This window comes from Brienomyrus brachyistius, chromosome 5 (assembly GCF_023856365.1).
Source record: "Brienomyrus brachyistius isolate T26 chromosome 5, BBRACH_0.4, whole genome shotgun sequence".
Classification (NCBI taxonomy): Eukaryota; Metazoa; Chordata; class Actinopteri; order Osteoglossiformes; family Mormyridae; genus Brienomyrus; species Brienomyrus brachyistius.
In genome coordinates this window covers 39,137,730-39,165,720 of record NC_064537.1, presented here as the reverse complement: position 1 = coordinate 39,165,720, position 27,991 = coordinate 39,137,730, and the positions used below count along the sequence as shown (strand labels likewise).

The 27,991-nt window shown below is 45.2% G+C and overlaps 1 pseudogene; it reads left to right on the top strand.

Annotated features, from left to right (window-relative positions):
* Positions 1–27,991, top strand: part of LOC125742062 (SH3 and multiple ankyrin repeat domains protein 1-like) — a 71,239-nt pseudogene that overhangs the window by 23,001 nt on the left and 20,247 nt on the right.

Here is a 27,991-nt window from a genome sequence, read left to right as displayed (position 1 = left end):
TAATCCTGCCCAGTCGCCATGGTATTTTATTCAAGAATGCAGACTGTAAGCAGAGGCGTCACCTACCCCTTTAATCCTGCCCAGTCACCATGGTATCTTATTGAAGAATACAGACTGTAAGCAGAGGCGTAACCTGCCCCTTTAATCCTGCCCAGTCGCCATGGTATTTTATTCAAGAATGCAGACTGTAAGCAGAGGCGTCACCTACCCCTTTAATCCTGCCCAGTCACCATGGTATTTTATTCAAGAATACAGACTGTAGGCAGAGGCGTCACCTGCTACTTTAATCATGCCCAGTCGCCATGGTATTTTATTCAAGAATGCAGACTGTAAGCAGAGGAGTCACCTGCTACTTTAATTCTGCCCAGTCGCCATGGTATTTTATTCAAGAATGCAGACTGTAAGCAGAGGCGTCACCTACCCCTTTAATCCTGCCCAGTCGCCATGGTATTTTATTCAAGAATGCAGACTGTAAGCAGAGGCGTCACCTACCCCTTTAATCCTGCCCAGTCGCCATGGTATTTTATTCAAGAATGCAGACTGTAAGCAGAGGCGTCACCTACCCCTTTAATCCTGCCCATTCGCCATGGTATTTTATTCAAGAATGCAGACTGTAGGCAGAGGCGTCACCTGCTACTTTAATCCTGCCCAGTCACCATGGTATTTTATTCAAGAATGCAGACTGTAGGCAGAGGCGTCACCTGCTACTTTAATCCTGCCCAGTCACCATGGTATTTTATTCAAGAATGCAGACTGTAGGCAGAGGCGTAACCTGCCCCTTTAATCTTGCCCAGTCACCATGGTATTTTATTCAAGACTGCAGACTGTAGGCAGAGGCGTCACCTACCCCTTTAATTCTGCCCAGTCGCCATGGTATTTTATTCAAGAATGCAGACTGTAGGCAGAGGCGTCACCTGCTACTTTAATCCTGCCCAGTCACCATGGTATTTTATTCAAGACTGCAGACTGTAAGCAGAGGCGTCACCTACCCCTTTAATCCTGCCCAGTCGCCATGGTATTTTATTCAAGAATGCAGACTGTAGGCAGAGGCGTCACCTGCTACTTTAATCCTGCCCAGTCACCATGGTATTTTATTCAAGAATGCAGACTGTAAGCAGAGGCGTCACCTGCCCATTTAATCCTGCCCAGTGGCCATGGTATCTTATCGAAGAATACAGACTGTAATCAGAGGTGTCACCTGCCCCTTTAAGCTCACCCAGTCACAGAGGTATGTTATTCAACAATGCATACTGTAAATTGAGGCATTGCCTGTCCATTTAATTCCGTCCAGTTACCTTTGTATCTTATTGAACAATGCAAACTGTAAACTGTGGCATTGTCTGTCTCTTTAATCTGGCCCAGTCACCATGGTATTTTATGGAAGAATTCAGACTATAAATTGAGGCATTGCCTGCCCCTTTAATCCCGCCTAGTTGCCATTATATCTTATTTAACAATGCAGACTTTAAGATGAATCATCGCCTATCCCTTTAATCCTATCCAGTCTCCATGGTATTTTCTTGAAGAATGCATATTCTGAACAGAGGTGTCACCTACCCCTTTGATCTCACTCAGTCGCAGAGGAATATTATTTAACAATGCAGACTGTAAGATAAGGCATTTCCTACCCATTCCATTCCGTCCAGTCACCACGGTATCTTATTGAAGAATGCAGACTGTAAACTGAGGCATTGTTTGCCTCTTTAATCTGGCCCAGTCACCATGGTGTTTTATGGAAGAATTCAGATTATAAATTGAGGCATTGCCTGCTCCTTTAATCCCACCTAGTCGCCATGGTATTTTATTGAAGAATACAGACTGTAAACTGAGGCATCACCTCCCCCTTTAATCCTGCCCACTTGCTTTGATATCTTATTGAAGAATGCAGACTGTAAACAAATGCATCACCTGCCCCTTTAATCCCACTCAGTTGCCATGGTATTTTATCGAAGACTGCAGATTGTAAGCAGAGGTGTCACCTGCACCTTTGGTCCCACCTAGTTGCAGTGGTGTCTTATTTAATAATGCAGACTTTAAGATGAGGCATCGCCTGCCCCTTTAATCCCACTCAGTCGCCAAGGTATTTTATTGAAGAATGCAGACTGTTAATTGAGGCGATCACCTACCCCGTTAATCCTGCCTAGTTGTCCTTGTATCATTGAACAACGCAGACTGTTATTTGAGGTGTCACCTGCCCCTTTACTCCTGTCCAGTCACTGTGGAGGTATCTTACTTAACAATGCAGACTGTAAACTGAGGCATTGCCTGCCTCTTTAATCCCGCCCAGTCACCATGGTATTTTATTGAAGAATGCAGACTATAAATTTAGGTATTGCCTACCCCTTTAATCCTGCCTAGTTACCATGGTATTTTATTGAACAACGCAGACTGTAAGCAGAGGCATCACCTGCCCCTTCAATCCCATTGTGGTATCTTGTTGAACAGCATAGACTGTAAGGTGAGTCGTCACCTGCCTCTTTAATCCTGTCCAGTCAATGTGGAGTCTTACTGAACAACGCAGAATGTAAGCAGAGGTGTCACCTATCCCTTTAGTCCCACCCAGTCATCGTGGTATCTTCTTGAACAGCATAGACTGAAAGGTAACACGTCACCTGGTGGTATCTTCTTGAACAGCATAGATTGTAAGGTGACACGTAACCTGCCTCTTTAATCCTGTCCAGTCAATGTGGAGTCTTACTGAACAATGCAGACTGTAAGCAGAGGTGTCACCTACCCCTTAGGTCCCACCCTGTTGTCGTGGTATCTTATTAAACAGTGCAGTTTGTAAGCAGAGGGATCACCTGCCCCTTTAATCCCACTCATTAGCTGCAATCAGTCACTGTTGTATCTTAGAGATATCCCCCTGGACCATCTGTGTCACTGGTCAGTGCATTACAGCTCCCTGGGGTATTGTTTTTGTCAGTGTTTCCCGAGAGGAGTCGACCATTGTCAGTCTGGGAGTCACCTGATGCCTGCATGACTCTGTACATGTTTGATGCTGTCTATCAGAGTGCATGAACCCTGTGTTACCCAGTGAATTGTGATTCACTTATGTAATGTCTCATGTTACACTGGTCATAATAATTCCAGATACTGTAATTTACTATATTTACGATAAAAAAAATTGTTCCTGCAAAATAATTATTATATTCTTTTTCTTGATATTTTAACTGCAGTTAACTTCAATACTTCCATTTTAATGTTCTTTCTTGTATTATGTATCATTCTTCCTGCTTATTTTCTTTCTCCTCTAATTTCACACACAATCACACCATTTCATTCAGTCACACCATCCCATAATGCCCTGCCCCCCCTGGGACCAGCAAAGCATTGCTAAGGCAACCAGCAGCAAGCTCCACTAAAGAACTCGTTGCCATGCCAATGGTGCTGACTGCCTGCAAACTGACGGGGAGCGGGAGAGAGGGAGGGAGGGAGCGAATGAGTCGGGGAGGAATGATGACATGTATGCTGGCCGCCACCTTCACGCGGCCTTACTGTACACGTCACTGCCTGACAGGCCATGCAGCGGTGCTGCCAGCTGATGAGAGCAGGGATCTGCAGCCTGCTTTCACTCCACTGTCTCACCTGCCCTCCGCTCAGTGCAGATGCCCCCTGCAAACCTACCTTTGTAAATGTATATGAATGCATGTATGTTAGTATGCTTATACATGCTTCATATGTCATGGGTGTGGCTCACGCTGTGACTGCATCGGCATGTCTCTCACTTGGCTGATGCTCTTATTCAATCCCACTAACACAGATGGATATTTTGTCTTTAAGCATCATGCATGACAGATATATGAATATATTATACCTATATATACACAGCCCAGCAGAGGAACCGTACTAATACTGTGAGAGAGCATTCTTGTAGATGAATTCCATAGCAGTATTGCTTTTCTCTAGCGCAGTAGGTAATGGTCTTTGCTCTGCTGTTGGTTGGTGCTGTGTGTGCATCAGTGTGTAATGTGGGAATGAAACATTGTTCACTGGTTTAGACTCAGGAGACCTGGTGGGTGGTTTTTGTTCGGCATTCTGCAGTGTGTATTGCTAACCGAATGCATTAAATTATTTTGCAGCTTTGTCTAATCCAAAGGGCCTTTTTGTGTTTATCGTAACTGCTAATTGAATTCTGGCACTGGTTTGTTGGATTTATTTTTTTTGATTGTTTTTTTATTCTATACTGCCATTTCTGAGTATTGATCAGATACAGTACTCATAGACTAATTACAAAGATCAATTAATAATGTGTTGTTAATAATTGTAAGGTGTTACAATATTTTCTTAAATAATTAGCAATTAACTAAACTAAATGATTAATTTCAGTTCAGTTTTAATGTTTTGTGGGCTGCATTATTAAGCTGTAATAAGAACATAAATTTGCCGAATCAGTGCACATTTGTGCCGTGATCCATCTAAAGCTTATGACAGGCTCATTACTGACTTGTAACTGTTATGGCAGCAGTATTTCTCAACTGCTCTGTAAAGAGAAATTAATTAGGCGGCAGACTGGACAACCTACAATACTGGTATTATTTGAAAGTTTTTTTCTGTAATGAAATATCATTTATAGAAGTGTCAGTTTCCTGCACAAAAGTAACGGAATTGAACATATGCTAGACCTTAGGTTAATACAGCACATATCCATGTCATTTTCACCACTCTAATTCTTGCTGCTGTATTCCTCTAAATACACAGTGGTTTGTTATTTCACCGTAGTGATAAATCACTTTAACATATTTACTTAGATACTCCCAGCATATTTTACACAATGTCTCCCCCTAGTGTCCCTGAGACTGTCTGGCATCAGTTATAGTGCTGTAATTTATGTATAATTCTTGCTGGAAGAGGACTCCAGATTATATATGTTATTGTTCCTGGTTTTATTTTGCAGGACGCAGTTGCAATTAGTTGCTGCTTGACGACTCAAATGGTAATCCAATTTGTATAAATCCCAAAGTAGTTGTACAGTCTTTCTGCCGACATAGTATGGAACATGTCTACAATCAGGGGAATGACAGCGTGATCCATGGAAATCCTGTAATATCCAAGCACTGACCTGCAGCACTTGCCTATTCATCACCCTGCAGTAAAAGCCGGATGCACGAGCAGAACTCGACAGCAAGATCTGCTTTATCGGGATGCACATCGCCAATGACATCTGACACAGCTATGAGACTTGTGATATGTTACAGTGTGTGTTCATACCACATCTCGTGTTCCCCCCTGTTGGTCAACCAGCAGAAGTGCTTGCGGTTCAACCCGGATGCCACAGTGTGGTGCGCCAAACAGCAGGTGCTGTGCTCACTCACGGAGACGCTCCGAGACGTGCTCAACTACGGCCTCTTCCAGCCGGCCACTGACGGCCACGACGCCAAGTTCCTGGAGGAGGAGAGGTTTCTGCGGGACTACCCACAGTCCTTTGAGAAAGGCGTGCCGTATCTGGAGGTGGGGACTATTTGGACACTTACCCCATGTTCCCTCAGTTCCAGTCAACCCATTAGGCAGACGCCTAGGGCGCCATCTTCTGAGGGGGGTGCCAAATTAACAAACCAATTTTGGAGCCTGCAGAGGGTCACTGGACCCTAGATAGTTTTAGCGCGGATGTAATCGTGTCTGTTTACACCATTGATAACTCCATTACTGGTCTTGTCTTCAATCATTCAAGAGACATTATCCTTTCCGTTAATTGCCAAATGTTTTCTTTTTCAGTTTCGCTACAAGACCAGAGTGTATAAGCAGACAAATCTGGATGATAAGCAGCTAGCCAAACTGCACACTAAGGTATTCTTATAATGTCAATATAGTATGTGCTAATATGTGTGTGTATGTGATGTTTGTCTCTGTGCAGGCACTGTGATGTATGTGATATGTAGCAGTCATTTCCCCGAAATATACTTCTGCAGAAATCTCTTTGCATCTTGCATATCAGAGTGGCTTCTCACTTATAATCTGTAAATAAAAATGACTAGACTTCAGTAGATCGTCTGACTCACCCTGTCTCTCTCTCACAGCTGTGCAGGTATTACCCAGAATTCTCTTTTGCAAACTGAATCGTGTGTTTTGCTGACTGGTAACCCCTTCATCTCCTCACAGGCCAGCTTAAAGAAGTTTATGAGCTATGTTCAAGGCGGTATGCTGGAGAAGATGGCGAAGTTATTGGACAAGGGGCTTGACCCAAATTACCACGATTCTGATAATGGGGGTAAGGAAAAAAATATCTATAAACAGACAGTGGGGGGGCATGACATTGTGGTGGGTAACACTGTTGCCTCACACCTGAGGTTGGGGGGTTAGAATCCCACCTCCACTCTTTATCTGAAATGTACATGTTCACTGTTCCCTCTGGATATTCTCTCTAAATTGCTCAAAGACGGTGAGTGAGGTCTGCATATTCCTTGTGATGCCATCCCATCCAAGGAGGGGTGATGTGGGGCGATCCCTGTACCTGGGATCTGAAGGTCACTGGTTCGAACTCAACTGTTGCAAAATATTCACATGTTTGTTGGCCAATGAGCAAAGCCCATGACCCCAGGTTCTGTAGGTGCGTGCCCTTTGCTACAGTCCCCAAGCTTACTCTTGTCTTTGTCTCATGTAGAGCAGGTTGGAGAAGCCGAAATGAGAATTTCTCCAAGGTGGTCATAAAAATTCCATTTTGCCACAAACAGCATGACTGGTTTAAACCTGAATGGATTGACAGATGACAAGACAGATCAGATCAGCATTTTGTTTCACCCAGAGAGCAGGACTGGTTGATCCTATGGATGATATAGGCATGTGCCTAGAGCGCCAACATCTTTGGGCAGCTTGACTACGGCACCACATGGGACCAGTACTGCCCTTTAGGGACAGGCTTTGTATTCCATCCCTGCTTTGTTGTGTGTGGGTTCCCTCCCATAGTTCAGGGACTTCCTAAACTGCCATGACATAATTACAGTAGAGTGCTCGATGTCTCTAAATTGCCCATAGTGTGTCAGTGTCTGCATGCACGTGTCCTGCAATGGACTGCCATCCTATCCATGGTGTACTGCACCACTATGCTGCCTGTGTTAGGCTACAGGACCTCCCATGACCCTGACAAGGATAAGCAGCTGGAAGATGGACAATGAGATTTAGTTCTGAGCATTTTCGACGAGGTCCAGGAAGCTGATTGTATGTGTGGAGAGACCAGTCAAATCTGCCAGCAACTTAGCTGCAGGTTTGGGTCCCCATCTGTAAAAAGAAAAATATTACCACAGTTTCTTTTCAGGCTTATCAGATAAAATATATGAGGAGAGAAGGTCTGAAATTTAAGGGTGATAAACTGAAACAGGGAGCTGGCTTGCAAATATTTTAATATTGTTTATTATACAGTGGTCTTTTGACGTTTATGCCAGTTTGCTGGTTCTGCTTATTGTGCTGTTATATTTCCCATCCACCATTCTGCCCCCTGACACTAACTGTCTTTAAGATACAGTGTCCCAGAGACAGTGTCCCATTTCCTATTTCCCTTGGTATGTCGGTAAATGACTGTGTTACGCCCTGCTGTCCTCTGCTGTTGTCCTGCCAGTGCTGCACTCTACAATGAGCAGCAGCCGCTCTTTGTTCCAGCTGAGCCTTTAATTAATTGAGCTGAACTGAACACTGGATTTAATTCTGTGTAGAATTTGGTGAGTTTTGGCAGCTCTGGAGTTCTTCTGAAAGGTTTCATTCAAGGTCTAATTTATTTGTGTATAGTGCCCCTTAACTTTAACAAAATTAGTTAAGGTTCTTAAAAATGCATAATTATCTCCGTCTGTCAATCCGTCCATTTTCTACCATTCATTTGGGTCCGGGTAGCAGGGGGAGCAGTCTAAGCAAGGATGCCCAGACTTCCCTCACCCTGCTAGCTCCTCCAGTTCCTCATGAGGAATACCAATCTCTCCAGCATATCCTGGATCTGCCCCAGGGTCTACTCCCAGTTGGACATGCCCGAAACACCTGCCCAAGGTGGAGTCCAGGAGACATCCTAGATAGATGGCGAACCACCTCAAACACTATCATCCTTTAGAAGCAGAAGAGCAGTGGCTCTACTTTGAGCCCCTCCTGAATGTCTGAGCTCCCCACCCTATCTCTAAGGCTGAACCCAGATACCCTCTGGAGGAAAGTCATTTTTGCTGCGTGTATTTGTGATGTCATTCTTTCGGTCACTACCCAAAGCTCGTGACCATATGAGAGGATAGGAACACAGATTGACTGGTAAATCGATAGCTTTGTCTTCCGACTCAGCTCTCTCTTCACCACAACAGACGAGTACAGTGTTCAAATATCTGCTGACATTGCACCGATCTGCCTGTCCATCTCTCGTTCCATTCTTCCCTGACTTGTAAACATGACCCCAAGATACTTAAACTCATCTGCTTGAGGCAGTAACTCATCCCCAGCCCCAAGGGGAAAACATATCCTTTTCTGACTGAGAACCATGGCCTTAGACTTGGAGATGCTGATCCTCATCCCAACCGCTTCATATTTAATCACCATACTAGACATCCTGGCATAGTCCTTCCCAGGGAGGCTGAGGAATGTGATCCTCCTGAAGTTGGAACATACTCTCCAGTCCCCATTCTTAATGAATGGGGCTATCTGCCCATGCAGAGGTACTGTCCTTGACCTTCATGCTATGTTGAAGAGGCATGTCAGCCAAGACAACCCAGCAATATCAAGATCCTTCAAGAACTCAGGCCAAATCTTATGCACCCCCAGAGCTTTACCACCAAAGAGTTTTTGACTGCTTCAGTGACTTCAGCATTAGTGATAGGTAAATCCTCCTCTGAATCTTTCAGCTTCACTTCCTCCAAGGAAGGTGTATCAGTGGGATTCAGGAGGTCCTCAAAGTACTCCTTCCACCACTCAACTATATCCCCAGTTGAGGTCAATCATGCTGTAAACATCATGAACTGTTTCCCTCTCCTGAGACATCTGAAAGTTTGCCAGAATCTCTTCGAGGCTGATTGAAAGTCAATTTTCACAGGCCTCACCAAACTCCCCCTACACCTACAGTTTTGCTTCCTCAACTGCCAAAGCCATATTTCCTTTGGCCTGCTGGTACCTGTCACCTGCTTCTGGAATCCCACAGGCTAACTAAGATTGGAAGGCCTCCTTCTTCTTCCTGACAGCTCCTGTCACCGCTGGTGTCCACCATCAGGTTCAGGGATTGCTGCTGCCATAGGTACCAACAACCTTGTTCTTGGGAATCAAAAGTAACTCTACTGGAGGTATGAGTTGAATATCTCCCGAACAGGAGCCTCTGCTAGATTCTCCTAGAATCCCCTCACAATATGTTTGTATCTACAGCTGTGGCCAAAAGTCTTCACAATAATACAAGTACTGGTTTTCAGAAAGTTTGCTGCTTCAATGTTTGTGTATCTCTTTGTTATATGTTTCTATGATATAGTGAAGTATAATTACAAGAATTTCATGTGTCAAATGCTTTTATTGACAATTACATTAAATTTATGCAAAGAGTCAATATTTGCTGTGTTGACCCTTTTTTTCAAGACCTCTGCAGTTCGCCCTGGCTGCTGTCAATCAACTTCTGGGCCAAATCCTGACTGATGGCAGCACATTTTTGCATAAGCGATGCTTGGAATTTGTCAGAATCTGTGGGTTTTTGTTTCTCCACTCTCCTCTTGAGGATTGACCACAAGTTCTCAATGGGATTAAGGTCTGGGGAGTTTCCTGGCCATGGACCCAAAATGTTGATCTTTTGTTCCCCGAGTTATTTAGTTATCACTTTGCTTTATAGCTTCTCCATCATGCTGGTGTTCATCACCTAACTGTTCTTGGTTGGTTGGGAGAAGTTACTCTTGGAGGATGTTTTGGTACCATTCTTTATTCATGGCTGTATTCTTAGGCAAAATAGTGAGTGAGCCCACTCCCTTGGCTGAGAAGCAACCTGACACAAGAATGGTCTCAGGATGCTTTACTGTTGGCATGACACAAGACTGATGGTAGCGCTCACCTTTTCTTCTCTGCATGGGCAATCTTTTTTCTGGATTCCCCAAACAATCAGAAAGGGGATTCATCAGAGAAACTGACTTTATCCCAGTCCTCAACAGTCCAATTCATGTACCTTTTGCAGAATATCAGTCTGTCCCTGATGTTTTTCTTGTTGAGAAGTGGCTTCTTTGCTGCCCTTCTTGACACCAGGCCATCCTCCAAAAACCTTCATGGTGCATCAGCATGACAGAATGATCTCCAGCTTTGTCCTCATCAACACTCTCACCCGTGTTAACGAGAAAATCACTGAAATTATGTCAGCAGGTCCTTCTGTAGCAGGGCTGAAATGCAGTGGAAATAGTTTTTTTTTTTTTAGGATTAAGTTCATTTTCATAGCAAAGAGGGACTTTGCAATTAATTGCAATTCATCTGATCACTCTTCATAACATTCTGGAGAATATGATAATTGCCATCATAAAAACTGAGGCAGCAGACTTTGTGAAAATCAATATTGGTGTCATTCTCAAAAGTTTTGGCCACGGCTGAACCAAACTGGTGTTTTCGATTTCAATCATCGAGAGTGCTCTTGTGCCAGGTGCACTTTATGAACACGCTTACGATCAAACATGGTGTTTAGCACAGAATAGAGCATTGTTTGAGTTCAGTTCGGGCAGGCTGTTCCTCCCAATCACACCCCTCCAGGTATCTGTATGGTATCTCTCTACCTCGCACACAAACCCAGTCTCCTTTCCCTCAAGAGAGGCTATATTCCATGTCCCTAAATCAAGTTTTGGTAGCCAGTGATCAGGCTGCCAGGTATCCATTGAGCTCCCCTCAGACCTGGCTCCAGAGCGGGGCCCCGGTGTCCCCAATCTGGGCAAAGTCACATGGCCCTTATTGTTTACCTTCGTGGGGTTTTCTGAAATTCACTTTGTCTGTCTCACCTACGACCAATTTGCCTTGTGGGACCCTACCAGAGGCAATTGCCCCCAACAACGTAGCTCCTAGGATCAAAGAAGTGCACAATCCTCTCTACCACGATAAGGTGGTGATTTGTGGAAGGGAAAAATTATCTACCTAATTAATTTTTTCAAGATCTTAAACAATTTGAAGTATTATGTTGAATACTGATAGTTACATTAAGAAGAAAAAACAAACAAGAGGTTTTACTTCCCCTGGTTTTACTTCTTCGTAACACTTTGTCACAGATTTTTTGTTGGTTTGTTGTTAAAGTGTACTGATTCTTTTAAGACCAAAACAAATGCAGGAAATAATGCAAAAATCACTAGTAAGCCTTCTAATAGCAAAAGGTCCAATTGTATTCATTTTGTTGATTTCTTTATTGTTCTGTTTAATATTGGTTTAATTAGCATAATTGCACATATAAACATGGCATTGTGTTAACGGGAGTCTCGAACATTTTCAAACACCTGGTCATGTGTTTGATTGCAGGTCGCTGCTGGAATCCTTAGGAACCAGAACATGGTACTTTTCGAATGTGTAACATCTGTATGTTGGTGTATTTTGTGTGTTTTTCCGGGTGGGGCAGAGACACCCCTGACATTGGCAGTGCAGACTGAGCAGGCCAGCGCAGAGGGCATCAGGCTTCTGGTCATGGGCGGCGCTCACATCGATTTCCGGGCCAAGGATGGACTCACGCCCATGCACAAGGCCGTCAGGAGCCACAATCATGCTGGGCTGCTGGTAACCACCTCAGAACCACCTCTCTATTATTGCTTTCAGCTAGATGGCGCTCTGTTATTACTGGGTTTGTCAGCAGATGTTTATATTCAGAGATGCATATACCTGGGTTGCTCATTGGATAGCACTGTTGCCTCGCACATTCAGGGTTGTGGGTGTAAATGTCTCCTGTGTGTAGAGTCTGCATGTTCTCCCTAAGTCTTTCTAGTTTCTTCCCATAGTCCAACATCCAGTTAATAATTGCCATTTCTATATTGGCCCTATTGTGTTTGCATGGAATAACATACCATCTAGGGTTTACACGAGCCTTGTGCCCTGTGCTGCTTGGGAATGCCTCAGGGATGAGTGGTTGGAAGATAGACTGAGGGATGGATGGATGGATGGATCACATACAATGTTTTCCTGAAGAATTTTTCCTGAAGTAGTTTGCTCAAGGGTGCGACACAGTGACTTTCTTGGCATTAGCAAAGTTTTGGTCAGGGGTCCATGTGTTGGTTAGCAGGTGCTGCGGCGCTCAGGACAACGTTACTATTGTTCTTAAATACATGTTAAAAGACATCACATTGCAGCCATAATAACTGCATCGCTAATTGAATATAATGTACCTCCATTCAGTGCAGACAGCTTTATTGGCATGACGGATGACAGCATAGTCAGATGTGTCATATTAGTCATAGTTATTTATAAAGCATAGCTTGCTGTTCTGCTGCATTTGGCCCATTACCGCAATACTACATAGAAATTACCAAAAATTTTGTCATTCTCTCTCATTTTGGTTCTATTCCAAATTTGCCTACATCTTCCTCCTTGTACTTATCCGTTTGCTGCTTTCTCCTACACCTCCTCCTGGTTCCTTTCTCTTTCCTCTTCCCTGTTGTTTCATCTACTCCCCGCTGCCCCTCGTGCCCCTTCATGCCCCCGGCCCACTCTCTCTGCAGACCCTTTTGGCTCTAGGGGCATCGCCAGACTACAAAGACCGCTGGGGTCTGACCCCCTTGTACCACAGTGTGCTGACAGGGGGCGACACCTCCTGCTGCGAGACGCTGCTGTACCATCGATCCAAGCTAGGAGTGAGAGATGAGAACGGCTGGGACGAGATGCACCAGGTACCCCCCTCCCCCCTTGTGACAGTGGCCCCCTGCTTCTGGGTGGAGCGGAGTGTCTCGTGTCTGTTGGTGCATGTCCGTGTGTGTGTGTGGTCTGATCAGTCACTGTGCTTTGCTTATCTGGATGCCTGCTCTGTGTTCATCTCGAATATAATATGCACCCGTAGCATCATCACTCTCATGGCTCGGCGTAGCTCCGACTGGATAAGGAGCTGGATTGGTGGTCCTGGCGCTAAGCGGCTTTTGGATTTGACACTCAGGGGTACGCCTCGAAGCTGCTAATCGTTAGCATTGATGCGACGACACACCAGGGTGGCAGAGCTGCCTGCCACTCCCTCCATTTGCTGCGCTTGTGGAGACGGGTGGCGACTTTGCATAAGAAATGGATGAAGGAGCGCTCTAAGCTAGGAGCGACTGCATTACTCACACAGAACAAGCCGGGTAACATTAATTATTCCGACAGGCCGAGAATACATGTCCGCCCTACAAGAAAATGGGTGAATGACGTAATTATCGTCAGCAGCCAATACTGTACCAATCTGTCCGTACAAGTTAGAAGGAGATCTGAATGGGTTATATGAAGCTGGCAGTTGCGATTTCACCTTTGTGGCTATGAAATAAAACCCCGAGGCCAGAAAGGCGGCATAAACCCTGTGTGAGCATCAGCCTGCTTCTATAGTGCCTTTGAATCAATCCCAAATGTCCAATCTCGCAAAGTCGCCATGCAGTATTTCTGCAGCGTAAATGCAGTTAGCGCGAGCGTGATTAAATGCGCACATTTATTAAGCCGTGTTCCTTAAATTCATTCCGGATAGCTGCCTTTCTTTCAGGCACCCAATGGCAGTGTCCCTGCTGGGACTTGAACTTGCAAACTCTTGGTTTATCTCTTTAACCGCATTTGAGCCTTTTTCTAAAATTCAGCCGTGTTGCGAAAGTAGCGTTGAGGCCCAACGATAATATAATTTTCAAAATGATGCTGCAGCCCTGTGACTGGTGCATCACTTTGTTAAGTGCATGTGCCTCGGTGTGCTCTGCACAGATCAGCACCTGGGCATACTATATCATTTTGTGTGACGCCTGCACCGTTGCCCGTGTGCCGTCTGTTCTGGATGTTTCTCCTTTTCCTGTGTGCTTTGTAATTTGTGGTTGTGTGGCTTGATTGGCCTGCTTGCCTCTTTCCCGTTCTCACCAGTGTCTGCTCATCAGATCACGCCTGTATCTTTGTGCCCAGTGCCGTTGTCCTCTGACTTTCTCAGCCCCGGCCACACCCTGCTTCCTCTCTAAGCCCTTTCTCGCTCTCCACCTCCGTCACCATCCCTCTCAACTCACCCCTTCCCACCTCTGCTACCCCACCGCTCCATTAGTTTGCACTGCCACACTCATCTCTGTCCATCTTCTCTTTCCCTCTATTCCTCTGTCTGCATAGCTCAGGGACGAAGAGGAGTATGGGATGCAAGAGATACACAAGGTACTCATCCTTCCATCAGTCCATTAATCCATACCTCCATTCCCATCATCACGCCGTCATCACACACATGGTTAAAGTTGGCCTGCTCTAGGTCCATGAAGGTAAATGGCAGTGGTTTCTGGTTATGGAGATGTCGGTGTCTCGATCCTGACTCGCGCATTGCGCTCTGAGTGTGCGTTGGCGCATGCTAACTGCTGTTGTATAGCACAGTGCCTCTCTTCGTCTGTACCTCTGTCTCTGTTTATATTCTTACTTCAGCTGCTGTGAACCCCCCCCCTCCCCTCCGAATTGCAGGTCCCTTTTATTCACTTGCAGTGTATTACTGAATGATTGAAGTGTTTTACAGGGCAATTTGACAAACACTGTATTACCTCTGGTTTTCTTCTCAACTGTTTCTCTTTCTCTCCCTCTTTCTCTCCCTCTCTCTCTCTCTCTTCTCTCTGCCCATCTCAGTCTCCCTCTTTGATAGACCTTACAGCTTTCTTTAGTCTTACCTTTAACCTTTGCCCTTCCTTTTTTTCGAAACCTGGCCCCTTAACTGTGTGATTTCATTTCCTCTTGCCCATTAACCTTGCCCTTTGACCCTGCCCTCACATCTGCGTGACCCTCTTTCTCCCAGGCCTGCCAGAACGGCCACGCCCAGCATCTGGAGCACCTCCTTTTTTATGGTGCTGACTCCAGTTCCCAGAATGCCTCTGGAAACACCGCCATGCACATTTGCGCTCTGTATAATAAGGTAACAGGCGGCTCCCACAGCGTGAATCTGTGATGCACACACATAATGTTGAATATCATTATTCCAGCTTCATATTCATCTTGCTGAAGGCCAGGAGAGTTTCCAGCGGTGCACTTGTACTGAACTGGACCTCCTAGTCCCACGTGCTGGCAGCAGCGATCTCAGATGAAGATTTATTGGCACAATTACATGGTGGTATTATGGTCCAGCAGTAAACTCTGTAGATCACTCCAAATCAGCGGCGCAGCACCTGTAAGGAGCAGCTCAGGCTGCACCGTTTCGGGCCGACGGCACCGAAAGATTGGCACAGTACACCGGCAGGGCTTAAAGCAGCTTAGATGGAAGTGACTCACCCTGCCGCTGACTGATTGACTCTGATCCAATCAGGAGAGCTGCGTCCGCATCCTGCTGTACAGAGGAGCCAGTAAAGAGGCGAAGAACAATAATGGGCAAACCCCTTTCCAGGTAAGTGAGGGAATCACTGAGGGGAAGCTTTCCTTTCCCAGGCTACTCTTTGGCCATGACACGAGCGTTAGGAAATGGCGTGAATTACTTGAAACAGAAAATAAAAACAATATTCTTACCAAACTCGAATAAGAACCACAGAAAACCTGTCAGTTTATAAGCAGGCGTCCTGTGGACAGCCGCGTCTGTGCTGCCTTGACTATAAGGCCCCGAGGTATTTGCATCAAAGCAGTGCTCACTGTGTAGCGTTCTGTTTCTTCCAGGTAGCTATCATGTCCGGCCATTTTGAACTGGGAGAGATCATCAAAAACCACAGCGACGCAGACGTAGGTGAGTGTCTGTGCAGTGTGTAGTGTTCCCCCAGTGTCACTCTGTAAAAGCTAACTGATCGCTCTGCCGTCACTGTTTTCTGTTTCTTGTGATATGAAAGGTAATTGCTGTTTTTGTGTGTGTTCATTTTGCTGTGCCCTTGTCCTGTTTTTCCTAAGTGTTCCATGTGTATTTTTAAAGCTTGTTATATTGTATATTTGTGTTTCTGATTATAATATGGCCTTCATGGCCAGCGGTGGCTGCTGGCTTCTTTCCTATTTTTATGGGATTTGTAGCCACAAATTCACATCCCATCTGATGTCTGTACCTTTTCACTTCCCCCCCATCTTTCAGTGCCCTTTCTTGAGACACCCAAGTACGCCCCCCAGAGGCTAGACAGCGCCCGCACGCTGGCCCTGCCCCGGCCGCACCCTCTCCTTCGCGCCAACAGTGACAACACCATGAACGTTCCGGACTGGATGGGCCCCCCCGGTGTTGCCGCCAGCAACGCTGTGTCAGTGCAGGTATCGTCCCCCAGAGGGCACTATCCTCTGATAGTTAATAGTGGTGTGTGACAGCACTGTGATTTTCTGCCACCATTTCCGCCCAGGGGTACAAGAACCCGAGCTCCTCACGCAGTTCCAGCAGCCCTCGGGGGGCTCGCACCCGCTCCCCGTCCCGGGGGAGGGGTGGAGATAAAGAGGAGAAGGGCCGGCAAACTCGTGGACGGCAGGGGTGAGTGGGGAGTGAGGAGTGTGGGGGGAGGGGGGCAGGTGATGCTCATGTGGTTGGTTCACCCCCCGCGGGCTCTGTCCTGTACACTGACCCGACCCGTCTCCCTCCCCCCAGGCCCATGTCGGCCAATAGCACGGCGTCTGCGGGAGGCCAGAGGCGACGGCTTTACAGTGCCGTGCCGGGGCGTGTCTTTGTGGCCACACGCTCTCACTCTGCTCAGGGGGACCGAGAGATCAGCATCAGCAAAGGGGACAAAGTGAAAGGTGAGGTGGGACCAGGGGACAGCGGTAGTGCGAGGCGGAGGGAGAGTACATGTATATATGGCAATTCTTTCACTATTGCTGCCTTGTGTATGCTTATTATTATTATTATTATTATTATTATTATTATTATTATTATTATTACTTCACCAGCTTTGTCTGTGTGTTCTCTTCATATGACTGCATAGTACTCACCAGTGCCATAAAAGTATGTATTGGATTGTAGTTTATCATGGAATTACAAAAAAATAAAGCGACAGGCGGAATCGCGGTGTGAGTGAGTGGCCAAGAGTCCAGCCTCTGGCGTAGTAACCGGGCCGGTGCTCCCTGATCTCTCCCCTCCCCTCCTCCCTCCTCTCCTCTCCTCTCCTCTCCTCTCCTCTCTGCTCTCTGCTCCCTGCTCCTCTTGGCCAGTGCTGAGCGTGGGCGAGGGGGGATTCTGGGAGGGCACGGTGAAAGGCCGCACGGGCTGGTTTCCCTCCGACTGCGTGCAGGAGGTGCCGGCGCAAAGCCAGGACAGCCGCTCAGGTCAGTCACGCTCAACTGCGCGGCGGGACCCGGGCATTGCTGCCATGCCAGCACCACGCAGGGCGCCGTGATGTCAGCGCCAGCCGGAGATGCCAGGATGGCCAATGTCACATTACTGGGTAGGGGAGGGGGTTTCGGTCAGCACCCCCACCCCCCATTTTTAGAAATCTGGTCGGGTAGGTGAAGCCAGTCACTGAGGCAGCTCTGCAGTGTGGTCAGCGGTGGCGGGTTATGGACCTGCTGGTGATGCCGGCCTGCTTGCGTTTCGCAGAGAGCCGCAGCGAGAAGGCGAAGAAGCTCTTCCGGCACTACACGGTGGGCTCCTACGACAGCGTTGATGCCCCCAGGTAAGCTGCGCACCCCCACGTACCCCTATGGCGGCTTAGTGCTCATTCGGCTCTTGAGGCTCCTACTGTGTGAAATGCTGTGGAACCTGCCTTCTCGAGCTTGGATCCCGTGCAAACTGCGTTTATGCAATGGCTTTGTAGAAACAACCGGGGCTGTATTCCGACGACCGGTGCCTGATGTATACCTGTCTGTCTGCTCTGTGCTGGATCTCGGCTGAACAGATAAGATGCTTCTGTCCAGTTACGATAGTGACACTAAATGCAGTCACGCTGCTGTACTGCAGAGAGGGAGCTTAGCGGCATGCCGGGTCCCGTTGAGAGCCAGCTGGGTCACGGCGGCTTTCCCGTCGGGGCACGCGTAGGCTTCCTGAACATCACATGACCGTGTGGCGTCTGTCCAAATGCCTGAATCAGCAGCGTTGCTTTGCCCATTTCAGATACATTGATTCGTCACCAGAAGCGTTCTCAACGTTCTTTGCTTAAATGCATCACGGACACATCGTGGGAGAAATTGAGCCAAAGGCGAAGAAAAGCAGTCCACAACTGATCAGGGTCTACTAAACTGCATCCTCTCTGTGTTTCGGGACCAAACTGTCATTCGCAATCTGAACCTTTCCTCTGTATTGCCATTGGAGCCAGACAATCTTTACGATTATCTTGAGAAGCCTCTCCTTTCCGATATCGACTGATACTGAGTTCTGTGGAATATGAGGGCAGTGCTTTGTACACAGGATTTTTTAGGCTGATATTATAATTGTGATCCATTCAGATTTTTCAGGTCTTGACTGTATCGTTTATGTCACACACAATCACCATCTGCAGAAAGGAAACTTCGATCCCACTTTCCCATATTCGATCCCATAAAAATCCCCAGTCGGGTCTATGGTGTGCCATTCAGGACAATCGGGCAAAGCATTTGTTGCTGTGTGTTTTGCATGCAGGCTCAGTACCTTTGGCATGGTGGATATGAATACATGTATGTTTAGCGCGTGTGCTATTTTCTGCATGGCCTTGCATAAGTTTCACTAGGGGTACAGATGTTCCGCACAGCGCTGTATGGCATGCGGTGTAGACGCTGCAGTGTGCATACAGCACGTTAAGCCGCAGCGATAGTGCTTTACGCTGCCGCGTCCTGCAGTGCTGTCGTCTCACATTGCTGCTCCGTGCCCCGGGAAACTGCACTTCATCTATATGACCTACACGGCATGCTGTAGCGCCGTACCACTGCCCCTGCGGTGCACACACACTCACACTCATTTTACTTGCTGCACGGGCGACTCACGCTCCTTTCAAAGACCAGTTGGGGATGTTCTGGTCGACTCTTTGGCTCAAACTTCTTGCACTATCTTGCTCTTCATCTGTTTTTTTTTTTATTGAAAATCCCACTCTCATTTAGCCCCTTTCATATCCCTCCATCTCTCCCTCGTTCACCTAGATCAGCCTTTCGCTAGTCTGGCGGTTTTTGATCGAATGAGAAACGAAAACCGAAAACTGCCCAACTGCACCCCCCCAGCCACACGCCCCCCTGGGGTTTCCATCTGGAGGTCGGCAGCTGAAGGGCGATGTGCAGGACAGTGTGCAGGACCGTGCGCAGGACCGTGCGAGGCTGGCGCTGTGGTTCAACACCTCGATGGGTCCCTGTCACACACACACACACACACACACCAACGCATTAACTACCGCTAATTATTCAAGTGAGGCCTGTAGTATCAGGGCTTATGCGAGTATGTAACAAGAACTGAAGGTTAAAATGCAGATGGTTCGCTGTTTACTAACATCCCGGCTTGGGACTGCTGTAGCACAGTGACTAAAGTTTACTGTCTGCCTCCATACCTCTCTTCTACTCACTCTATCGCTCACAGCCGGAGTCAGGAGAGTCCTTGAGCCATTTGTCCTTTGTCTGGACAACATTATCCTGTGACTGGCCAAGCCTTTCGTTTTATTTCATTTAATTGCTCATTTGCTCGGCTTTTAGTCGGTACCCAATTATGACCGGTCGTTTCGGTTAAATTGCCCTCGAGACATTTTTTTTTTCCCTGACAGCTTGTCATCCGAGACTGAATGAACATTGGAGCAGCTTTGCCTTTTCATTTCGGTGCAAATGTATCTGCGGAACTTCCGAGGTGTCCATGTGTGTGGAATTATAGCCAGATCCCTTCAGCAAGCCTAGTCAATTAATGACCGGAATGAAAAATGTTACATACAAAGCCCCTACCCCACTCAGAATCACCCACACGCAATGGAAGACCTTTATCAAACCCTTCCCAGAACCCATTAACACCCACTGTTGGCTACTCACTTACCAAACAGCAACAGTAATAAATGTTTGTTTTCCTAATTGGCTTGATTTCCTTTTGATCGGATAAAAAGCAGATAAAAGCCCTTTCCTTGATTGTGGATATGGTTGCTTCTCTGGCCGTTGGCTTTGTACACTATGCTGTGTGCCTTGTTTTTGCTCAGGTTTAGCCCAGCGTGTCGCATAGCAGCCTTCTTACAGGGTGGCAGGTTCAGATGTGGCCACCGGTGTGTGTGAAAATTAAAAGCCCTCCCTATGATTGTGAGCATTTATTGTGCCGGTGAGGTGACCTCATGCTTGCATCGTCCTGAGGGTGCCCTGTGATTGGCCAGGGTAGAGTGTGTTCCCGCCTCCCCTGATAAATCGTAGATCAGCACAACTCCCCTTGAATAAACAACTGAAAATTAGTGTATGTATTATGAATACAAATGCAATTCTATATAGTGCTCATTGACAGTTCCTCTCTATCCTGATAAATTAATTAAATGATCCTCCTTTAAGCATGTTATTCTTGATTTAATTAGCAACTGGGCTGATACCTGGCAGATGAAATTTAACGTAGATAAATGTAAGGTAGTCCATGCAGGGAGCAGAAATATAAAGTACGGATATTTTATGGGTTCCACTGAAATAAAGGTAGCTGATTATGAGAAAGACCTCGATGTGTATGTTGATGCTTCCATGTCTTGCTCTCGCCAGTGTGGGGAAACAATAAAAAAGGCCAATAGAATGTTGGGTTACATCTCTAGGTGTGTGGAGGTGATACTACAATTATATAATTCCTTGGTAAGACCCTCTTAAAATATTGTGTGCAAGTTTGGTCACCATACCTTAAAAAGGACATTGCTGCCTTGGAAAGGGTGCAACATAGGGCTACAAAAATGCTTCCTGGTCTTAGAGGAGTGTCTCATGAGGAGAGGTTAACTGAGCTGAATCTGTTCAGCCTTGAGCAAAGGAGACTAAGGGAGGACATGATCCAGGTATATAAGAGTCTAACAGGTCTGGATGCTGTTCAACCAAATGGCTACTTCAATATTAGTTTAAATAGTAGAACTCGTGGCCATAGGTGGAAATTAGCAGGAGAACATTTTAAAATGGATTTGAGAAAACACTTATTTACACAGTATGTCGTTAGAGTATGGAATAGTCTTCCTGCTAGTGTAGCACAAGCTAAAACCCTGGGTTCCTTCGTATCAGAGCTAGATAAGATTTTAACAACTCTGAGCTATTAGTCGAGTTCTTCCCAAACGAGCTTGTTGGGCTGAATGGCCTCCTCTCGTTTGTAAATTTTTTATGTTCTTAAGTTCGTAAGTCACCCACAGGTGGGTAGTTCAGAGATAATGTCCGGACCAAGATTTTATTTCATACAGCCAATTTATTAGTCTGTGAGAGATACATACTCAACTGGTTGGTTGAAACAATTTTGGTCCAGGCTTTTAGTCTTTGAAACTGAATTACCCACCTCTACCAGATATATATATAAAATTAGACATTGTATCATTGTTTAAAGTAACAATTCAGTTACAGCAAGACGTCCTGAGTATGGTTACCACATTACCTATATATGTTATTGATTTTATAATGATTACAGTGTTTCATCAACATCAGTCACCTTCTCTTTTGCAGTTTGATTATTTCTCCTTTGTCTTTATACTTCAGTGTCTATAGTTTATAGATATTTAGTTAAAGAAAAATTAAACTTACTATTGAAATCCAAAAATAACTGATCCAGTCTGATAGAAGGTTACACTTATACAGCTCTTTTCAGGTCAATTAGTTTACCTTTATATATTATGTTAGTAAAAAAAATAATCACCTTCTGTTCGTCTGTAGTGTTGTAGTACCCTAGACCAGTCTTGGTCACGAGACCACTTTTTGCGGTTTTGGCCTCATCTCAGACTTTATTTTGACTCTGTCTTGTTTCAGTCTCAGACATAGAGACTCAATGTTTTATTTCAAGACCAGTCAAGACCACTCATAAAAACTCCTCAATATGTATCACAGTGGCTTAATATTCATCTGTTTGTTAACCCCTAGAACCAAACAAACACAAAATGTGTTGATTTTCACAGCCTTTAATCTCAGGCTTGTAATTTTACATAGGTATAACACTCAGAATCACATACAGTATCTTTGCAATCGAGAGAACTTACTCAATCCGGTCTAGTAATCCATAAAACAGTATTATTCAGATTAGACAGAAACCAAAGCGCACATTCGCTTCCTCAATGATCCACGCACTACCCTTCTGCGGAATAAAAAATATTTAATAATTTATATATGATAAGCCTATAAAGAAAGGGATAGAAAAACACTCAAAAATGAGTTTTACAAGGAATAACAACAAAACGCAGCATCCTTTATTCGGAAGATGATTACTTGGTATTTTTTGCTAAATTTATTCACAAAAGTTTGTATACGTATGTTTGATGTCAAGCTCCATCAAAACAATTGAAATAGAAAACGCCCATTGTGTAATTGGAACACCTCCTACATGTAAACACAATGACGTGTTACAGCGTTGGTTTGTTGTTACAGGCTCAAATGCCAACTAATAGTTTCCTTCTCAAATTTCACTTTAACAATCATACCGTATGTAAGTGGAAAAATGATAGTGATAGACATTCAGCATTAGACTCTAAAACCATCTGCTATCTCTGTTTATCCAGTGGATCATAAACTAAACATTGCCTTTTTATTTCAATTTATTTCAGATGTTATAAAGTAATGAATAAAAATGTTGCATTGCTGTCTATCAGATAACTATCAGTTACCAAATGGATGCAAAATCAGTGATATTCATTTCCGTCTGGCACTAACCACATATTCCTTTTCAATATTAAGCCATAGAAAGGTCCCCAGTGAAACCCCTGCATTCCCACATCAGAGAGACTCCAATCTCAAAATTTACAAGATTATACTTGTGGTGCCTGTAAATGTGTATATTAAAAATTCCATCCATCCATCCATTTTCCAAACTGCTTATCATGCTGGGTCATGGGGGGGGCAGAGCCTATCCTGGAAGGTATGGGCACAAGGCAAGGAAAAACCCAGGATGGGAGAGGGGGGGGCAGCCCATCACAAGGCACACTTACACACCATTCCCTCCTACAGGCAATTTAGTAACTCCAATTAGCCTCAGCATGATTTTGGACTGTGGGGGGGAAACCGGAGTACTTGGAGGAAACCCCACGACGACATGGGGAGAACATGCAAAATCAAACACATGAAATGTAACTCAGGCAGAGACTTGAACCCGGGTCCCAAAGGTGTGAGGCAACAGTGCTAACCACTGCACCCCCATGCCACCCCATATTAAAAATGAATAAAATAAGAAATTGAGAAATTTCAATAGGCGCAAGTAGTTTTTCCTCATAAGAAGGATGATATAACTGTGTCAGGATTTACACATCAAATTATGACATATCTTAGTAGCCCAGAATGTCCTGAAAACAAAACCATAAAGTATATGTGGCTAACTCATGTACATACAATGTAATACGCCTAATATGAAAGGGATAGAAGAACTCAAAATATATACAGATAGGTTCGAAGGATTAACACAGTACTGTAATTGGGTATAAAACGTCCTGCTTCAAAGTTCAAATGCAACCAATAAGGTGCATCGTATTTGAAAAAAAATTAACTTTTTTTAAAAAAGCATGTGTATTAAAATTTTAAGACAAAACACCCATGTTTCAAATTATACTGTGACACAAATTTTAAGCCATACTGCCTATCCTCAAGATGGTGCCTATGCTCCACATTTTATACTGTATTGTGTTATGTAGACTCAAACATTAGTCTGTTTCTAATCTTGACTTGGTCCTGCCCTACCTTGGTCTTGGTCTTGTCTCAGTCTCGCCTTGCCTTGGTCATGGTCTTGTCTTACTCTTGCCCTGCTTTGGTCTTGGCCTTGTTTCGGTCTCGATACACTCTGACCTTGGTAATGACTTGGTCTCAGTGTAAGAATTCTTGACTAAATGGCTACTTGTCTGTGATATGGGTTGTTTAGGGATCTCTCACAACCTAGGGCACGAGGTAGGGGAACACACTAAACTTCTTAGTTTTAGTCCCTGTCCTTTATTTTGCTTTTCTATCTCTATATGAGACTTTTTTATTTGAATTAAGATAGCATTTCTTTCACCTACATCAATGACGATTGATTTCTGATAGGGCCATATTATGCTAATATTTTGATTAGCTACCCTCCAGTGACATGTAGCATACTTGGAAGTCTCCTATTGGCTGAAAGCTCAGGATTGGCCAGTGCTGTTGAGAAAACAGCAGCAGCTTCATCAATATCTGCCACGGAAAATCTGCGTCGGAGTGGTGGGAGTCTGAGCTGCTCTGCTTTATGCTCGAGGTTGTTATCTATATGTCGCAATTGTGAAATGGAACATGATTAATGTGAAGAACGAGAGCTGCGGGAAATAATGAGATAACTGGCGAAGCCACTGGGCGTGACTCGTTGGTCATTTGCTATTCCTGTCAGGACTGCTGGTGGGCCCCGACAGGCCCCAGAGAGTGCCAGTTGGCCCCTGGGGGCTCCAGCAAGTCCCAAAGAGTGCCAGTGGGCCCCAGTGAGCCACAGACAGTGGCAGTGAGCCACAGTGGGCCCCAATCAACCCCAGCGTGTGCCAAGGGGCCCTAGCAAGCCCCAGAGAGTGCCAATGGGCCACAGCAGGCTGCAGGGGGCCCCAACGAATCCCAGAGAGCACCAGGGGGCCCCGGCAAACTCCAGTCAGCCCCAGCAAGCACCAGGGGTTCCCTGTGAGCCCCAGAGAGCATCAGGGGGCCACAGCGGGCCTGAGTGTGTGACAGTGGGCCCCAATGTGGCCCAGAGAATGCCAGGGGGCCACAGCTGGCCCAAGTGTTGACAGTGGGCCCCAATGTGGCCCAGAGAGTGCCAGGGGGCCACAGGGGACTACAGAGGGCTCCAGCTGATGTGTCCCTTTCTTCCGCTGTCATCTTTGCTCCCACAACAGATCGACATGGTGGTCTTTGTATCACAGCTGTCCAGTTTCTGACTTAGGACATGCTCCCCCAACTCTGCCCTCTCCTTAATGGGGGAGGGGTCACAGTACAACATACAAAGTCAGCACGTCCATATCAGCAAATCTCACCCCTCATTTTTTACCCCCTCTTCTTCCAGAAACATATGAGAGGGACAGAAAGTGAGGGATGAAGTGACGGCTGAGCCGTGTGCTCTTGTGGCAGCTGGGGATGGAGGGATGGAGGTGAAGAGGGAAGAGTGGAATGGGAAGCTGGGGGGGTGAGCAAAATGCAGCTCTGATGGAAGGGATTGCATGGATTAAGGGGGGCAGGAAGAAAAAAAGTCAAACTTACTGTGTAAGGAAGCAAAATAAGCTGATAAGCTTGAGGAACAAGGTGAGCAGCCGCCTTCAGTGAAATCAGGGACTGGGTGATGCCTGCTGAAACTGCCCCAGCGAAGCCTGAGTTGCAGTTCAGCTAGACCAGCCCAGGGCACATGCAAAACCTAATACACGAGAATGCGAGGGCATATCCAGTGCTGCAGTGCCCAACAGGGGAATTATTATTGTCATCATCATTAACATTAATGCACTGATATTAGTCGCATTATTTTCATTATTCTATACGGTACCACTTTAATAACGAAACTGTAAATCCCATATACAGCACTGTAGATATTACTAAGCAATCACCCAATGAAAGAAGGGCAAAGCAGGAACAGCTTACTGTGAAACAGCAACCTTTGCTGCTGAAGCGGCATCCTTGACATGCTAACATGTTAATGTAAAGGTCACCCTCACAGCTCCGCTATTACACAAGGAAAATTTCCAAAGATAACTCGCAATAATTTGGTTTGACACTACTGCGCATCCCTGATACGCATCTGAAAAGCATGACAAACTGATCAGGTTGTTAATTATGCCCGGCTATGTCCAGATGTGTTGATAACTCAAAAATATTTTCTCAAGTCTTTTTCAAACTTTGCAGACATGTTGTATGGGTGACTATCTGGATCCAAATTTCCAGACAGATCACACCAAACCTGAAGCAGCATTGCACAGTGATAGCAAAACAGGACAGCTTCTGACACCTGATTCTGTTTGACTTTGAGACTCTGTTTACTGATATTAGGGTATTTTGTTTATTCTGTTTGATCTTATTACCATTTCACCAAACATTATATGGGTGAAAATCTACATCTGAAACACATAACTCAAATTGCCCCTAAGTTAAATCAGCACTAGGTGGCAGTAGTAAGCGGAAAGGGTGGCTGTGGAAGCCACCTTGTGAACAGAGCCATCTGCCATCTAGCGGTATTCCATGTATGTGGGGCTCAAGATGATTTTCTGAATATTTAAAAATAAAGTTCATATATTTTTTTGTCACCAGCTCCCCCCATTCAGCAAGTTTTACCAGTAGCGATCCAGTAGCCAGTATCATGGGGAGCTTGGTAAAACTTATCGTAGGGGAATTTGAATAAAGTTAGTCTTTTAATAGGGACTTTTTGAGAGGTGGGGAGAGTGTGGAGGGTAGGCTTGGATGGTACCATATTTTTGTTATACTGCAGTGTTTTCGTTCACCAATATTTATCGTGCCGGAATTTAATTATGTCACATTTCCGTTGTCCTACTCAGCAGTTGAAAGAACAGCTGTAGATCAGGCAAACCTGATTAAACTGAGACAAATCACAAAAAGCTCAACTTTTTATAAAGATGTTTTTGCACAGGTGGGACAGGTTAGGGCAATACGATGGTAATATTTTCGCTATACCGCGATATGTTTATTTGGCTGACTGAATCCCTTCACTTGTATGGACGACATGATGGTATGAAATTAGATACCACTCGAGTCTACTGTATGGGGGGAGTACAAATAGAGGTTGGAGTGTGGGAGGAGTAGGGATTAGATTGGGGAGGGTGGGGGGGCGGTGAAGGGACCATTCACATAATATTTCAATGTCTTCATCATCTTTTGTCAGCCTCTGTCATTTGTATGCTCATCTTAAAAGACTGGGGCAGAGTGATGGTTCTGAGGCTAGGGATCTGTTCCAGCAACTGAAAGGTTGTTGGTTTAAATCCCATGAATGCCCAGAGTGATTCTACTCTGTTGGGCCCTTGAGCAAGGCCCTTAACCTGCAATTGCTGCATCTTGACGTTAATCTACATCCAGCTCTCAAAGGAGATCCTCCATCTTACAGGGAAAAACTTGGGGGCTGGTAGCAGGACTGGCACCATTTGGACTAGTGTTGTGCTGAGGTGTCACCTGCTGCATGGCTGCACTCAGGCTCTCATCCCTGAGGTGGTTTGTCATGTGGTGAGTGCAGAAATGCACTGTAATCAGTGCATGCTCCTCACCTCTCTCTTAAAAGACTAGCGTTAAAATATATTTTTATTTTCAAAGTTAAAATGCCAATATAACAGCTTTTTCTTTCCTTGTTAGTGTTTACGTAGCTTTTACAAGTTTGGGATCTGTTATGTGATATGTTTTTTTTGCCAACTAACTGCAGCTTGTGTGTGTACAGTAAAAGACAATCTATGTAGTGGTAATATTTGATCTGAGAAGGAAAATCACAGTGGGGTCTGCATGTGTCTGTATGTGTGTGTCTCTGTTTGACATTACATAGAAATGCTGTTAACTAGTGGAGATATATTCCATGCAAATTAGCATGTAAGTGGAATGTGCAATAAATGAATAAGTGTAGTTAATTAATGTATGAATATGCATTTCAAGTTGATCCATCAAGTAATTCTCAAAGTTATAGAGCTTTGGGGGTGGGGGGGGTGGAGTAGGGATTAGGTGGGATGGGGGTGAACTAACATTCTTCTTGTCACATGCGGTTTGTTTTATATAATATTTTGTGTCTGTGTATAATACCTCACCAAATATATATTTGTATTGCTAGCATTTAAGAATGTATTTTTCTTATAACTCACAGTACAGCTTCTGAAAAGCTCACGCATTTCATGAGGCAGTAAGTACAGTATTTAAAGCAAAACAGAAACTGTGGTTTAAATGTATGAATCTTCCCACTGCGTGGTGCTCCACAGTGGAAGAATATAAACGTAATGTAAATGAAAATAGTTTGGAT